The following is a 4,670-nucleotide window of genomic DNA, read 5'->3' on the forward strand; positions in this document are numbered from 1 at the left end:
CTGCAATGCAACGAGTTTTCAGCACTACAAACCATGGACAGCGACCTTGACGTAAAACAGATCAGTGTGTTTAAGAATGTTTATCTAAATTTTATTTTAGCCTGACCTTTAGACTATTCAGAATGCTTACAGAAGGACATTGAAAACAAGTTTAAAATAACATGTGGTACCATGTGAGATTTATTGACGTCATTAAATAAAACACTCTGCTCAGATGTTTAGTATTTTCCGTGAGGATTAAGAAAAACATTGCAGGATATTTAAAAGCGTTTAAATCTGTTTCTATTTTAATTTTTAAATCTGTTACACTACATAAAATATATAGCGGTTATTTCATAAAAAGGTGAAGTGATGTTGTTTGTGCTCTTATCTGCAAGAGATGAGTTGAATTAATTTTGGAGAAATATATCAAAAAAGTATTTTAACTTAAATGGATTAAAGAAATGAAATAATAAGTACTTTATAAAAGTAAAAAAAGTTTTACAGCCATTAAATTATATATACAATATCACCGGTAGACCTGCTGAAAATATAAATTTTTCACGATGATTTAAAAATAAGGAGTCAAAACTGATTGTCTTGAGCAGCAGCGTAGCTAAAACCTGCAAATACCATGTGAGCCATACACAAGCGTTACTAAAGAAAAAGAAGGACATACATGTGTTTTGTCTTGTATTTCATTTATTTTTCTATTTATTTTTTTAAATACAGTTTCTGTGTCTTGTAAAATACAGATATTAAGATTTGAATAGTGAACCAAATCATGTCATGGAAACGTATCATGAATTCGATAAAACTTTGTAGACTGTCCCTTGGAAAGCGGTGACGTCATCATCAGCCATAGAGAGCAATGTTTTTTTCCTCATCTGAAAGACAACGACTCTAAAAGAAAACACAGTTGTAGATGATAGTCATACATGGTGGTAGTATTAATAATCACATACGAACCTTTTTGCAGAGACGGTAAATAAGTTATTGATATTATGAATTCGAATATGTGAATATGAAACCAACTTTACCGCAGTCTGTAGATGTTGTTGTCGTGATTGAAGGGACTGAGGTTCTGAGCTCTTTGAGGAATGCAGCTGTAGAAATGACCATGCTATTCGGACTCATTTACGCTGTGAACCTTAACTACCCACGAGAACTCAAATGTACATTCGAGGTAATCCAGAAAGTGTTCTTCAACCTGGATGAACACAAAAGTGCATTCCCTGAAGTACAAGATGTTGGAGTAAGTTGACCTTGATCCATTTTGTTGTAGCTCAACACTGAGCAGAAATTGACTTTTTTTTTCTCCTGTTGTCTAGTCATTTAATTTGGTTACATGCAATATCAGTATTGGTAATCCTCTTTTAATTTTTTTGGACAGTGGTTGGTTTCTTAGTTTTATTTCTAGACTTTTGTAGCACAACACCAAGCATAAATTGGTGTTTTTCCCTTGGGTGCAGTAATTGCCAAATCTGCATTAAAAGTGGTTGATTTTCATTGTATTAAATTGCATACAATAGCAATATTGTTTCTCCTCTATTTCTATTGTGTAGTTTTTCTTTATTTGACTAAAAATATTTGTCAACCTGCCTGAAACCTTAAAACTACTGCTGTAGTTGCTTTAAACTGACTCTGGAAATACTGTATTTTTGATCTGTCTTGAAATTGTAGGTTAGTACTGATCGGTAATTGCTGTTTTTTTGTTTCACTTTGAACACTGAATAAAGAAAGATTTGAGACATTCACATTGAGAATTTGCTTTGTAAGTAAATTTTGCCAGAAATCTCAGTAATTAAAAGCTGGTTTAAAAGACAAATAGGTCGTTCAGTTAAAATATTTCTGGTTGTTTAAATTTAAGTGGTTTCAATTAATTGGCTCAACAAGACAAAATTGTGTACAAGTTAAATTCAGAAGACAATTAAAACAAAAATAATTTGACCTCATTGGCTGAAGATGATTTTTGCTTATGGGTTCTATTTGCCTTGATTAAGCTGAGATAACATAATTCAAATGCGTGGAAATGTGTGTCATAATTATATTAAGTTACACCAACGATTTATTATTTTGAGTGTGATGTTTATCAGTACATTACAGAAAATAATGAACTTTATCACAATATGCTAATTATTTGAAAAGGACCTGTATATGTATGAAGTGTTTATTATAAAACGTCAATATGTGAACTCTGGCACGTTTTTATTACATTGATATAGGTACAGTTGAAGCCAAAGTTTGCATACACTTACATACACATACACTTCCAGAATACGTGTTAGTAATTTTAGGTAAATAAAAGGGATCATGAAAACTGTGTGTTATTTTTTAATTAATACTGTCCTTAAAAAGCTATTTCACACAACAGATGTTTATATATACTTCACAAGACAAAATAGGAACTGAATTTATACAAATGACCCTGTTCAAAAGTTTACATACCTTTGAATGTTAAAACTGTGTGTCGCTTCCTGGATGAGCCACGACTGTTTTCATGTTTTGTGATGGTTTTTCGTGAGTCCCTTGTTTGTCCTGAACAGTTCAATTGCCTGCTGTTCTTCAGAAAAATCCTTTAGGTTCCACAAATTCATTGGGTTTTCAGCATTTTTGTGTATTTTAACCCTTTCCAAAAATGACTGTATCATTTTGAGATTTATCTTTTCACACTGAGGACAGTTGAGGGACTCATATGCAACTATTACAGAAGGTTCAAACACTCAGTGATGCTCCAGAAGAAGAAATAATGCATTAAGAGTTGAAGGGTGAAAACTTTTGAACGGAATGGATATGTGTAAATTGTTCTTATTTTGCCGATATATTGCCGATGCGATATCTTAGCTGTAGAATCAACTTTAAACACTTATTGTCTTAATAATAATGCATCACTGTATAAAGGTCTGTTTTTATTAGTTTGATACATTGTGTTTTATAAAATAAAAGAAGAGATAGGATGTCACTTTTTGCCATTTGAGTTTCCTTTCTGTAAACAAATTAAGCAAAAATTAACAAACCCAAAAATTATTTTTTGTATGTCTTTTACCCATGATGTGTGTGTGTGTACCTTCATATTTAAAATTTTTAAATGTTATTATTGTCTATTCAGGGGAATAGTGAAGTACCGTTGGCTGAAAGTCAATCAATGTGTCAGGACCATGCAGGAGCACCAGAGGGGGGTGACCTGATTGAATCGTCTAACTCTGATTAAACACTGAAATACAACATTTTTTTTCTGCTGTAGTTTTTCAGGAAGCTTTCTTTTATTTTGTAGTTTTTTTAAGGCATTGTGTCTTGTAAAAAAAATGTAAAACTGTTGTGTTCCTTGAGCAGACCAATATATCCATGTTATTCATTTAAAGATGTTAATAAGAATAAATAATGTACTAAATTTCTTCTCTTCTCTTTTTCTTTGTCTTTTTTGACTGTGTGGTGTCTTTATAATATTGTTAGTGCATGGTATTCCAAAAATATAACTAAAACGTTTTGTTAACTTAATAATGTTAAAATATAATGTCCTAACACTATTATTAATAAACATTTAGAAGATCATCACAAGATCTTTTCAAGGTTTTTTATTTACAGAAAATGTTATCGTAACAATCTGAAGAACATTGTAAGAACTAAAAGTAAACATCCTGAAAAAAAAATAGTAGAATATATATAAATGAAAAAAGTAACTTTTTTTTTCACTGATTTTTACAAAAATGCATTTAGAAAATGTTGTAATGTCTTTAAAGAGAACATTCTAAGAATAAAAATAGAACTACCCATTAAAAACATTAAAAGAGCATTAGGGAATAGGGAATGATCTAATAATGTTATCTCTGAACATTTTAAGAATGTGTTTTGACAATGTTTTCATATCATTCAAGAGAATGTTGTGGGAACAAAAATAAAACTACCTGCTAAAAACTTTGTAAGAATGTTAGGGAATGATGTTCTAACAATGTTACCACTGAACATTTTAAGAATGTTTTTAGAGAATGTTATCCTATCATTTGAGAGAATGTTCTGGGAACAAAAATAAAACTACCCGCTAAAAACATTGCTAGAACATTGCTTGGTAATGTTCTTAAAACATTTTTAGAACCAAAAATTTCTAGCTGGGCTACTGCCTCGTTCTTATCAGAAACTGAGAAAAATGATAATTGCAACATTATAAACAATGTTAGCGGCGTGAACATTCAGTTTCTTATTATTTAACAACATATAATTTAAATGCGGAGCCTGGTAATCCGTACTCTCCGTATCTGCATAGTTGTACATTTAAATGCTGACAGCTAAACACTATCATAACGTGTTTAGGCTAACGTTAGCTAGCAAGCCATACTTCTCTTCAAGGACATCTTAATCGTATTCTTGATAAACTTGCCTTCAAAGTCATGAACACATTTTTAAAATCTTATCACAACATTTTAAAGCCTTTATTATTTTCCAACTCTACAGCTGTGAAATAAAATGTACTTCAAGGACTCATTTTTCATTCATAAAAAACTGCATCGGACAAAATGACTTTTAGCAGAAAACAACGTCTTTTTTAAAAATAATATGGAATGACCCATATAACCAATAGATGGCAGCAGAGGATTATTTATTATGCAGCTGCCTTTTAAACTCCCTATATTTTTCAAGACAGCTTTCTTTTTGATTTATTATACAATATCTAGTATAATAAATTGTAGTACTTT

The 4,670-nt window shown here is 31.0% G+C and overlaps 1 long non-coding RNA gene across 1 annotated transcript; it reads left to right on the forward strand.

Moving 5' to 3' along the window:
- Positions 1 to 880: 880 nt before the first annotated feature.
- LOC141294118 (uncharacterized) lies at positions 881 to 3,370 on the forward strand. The gene is made up of 2 exons (XR_012340876.1): positions 881 to 1,234; positions 3,089 to 3,370. It is a non-coding gene; the product is annotated as an uncharacterized lncRNA (long non-coding RNA).
- The last annotated feature ends 1,300 nt before the right edge of the window (positions 3,371 to 4,670 follow it).

Source organism: Garra rufa, chromosome 20 (genome assembly GCF_049309525.1).
Source record: "Garra rufa chromosome 20, GarRuf1.0, whole genome shotgun sequence".
NCBI lineage: Eukaryota > Metazoa > Chordata > Actinopteri > Cypriniformes > Cyprinidae > Garra > Garra rufa.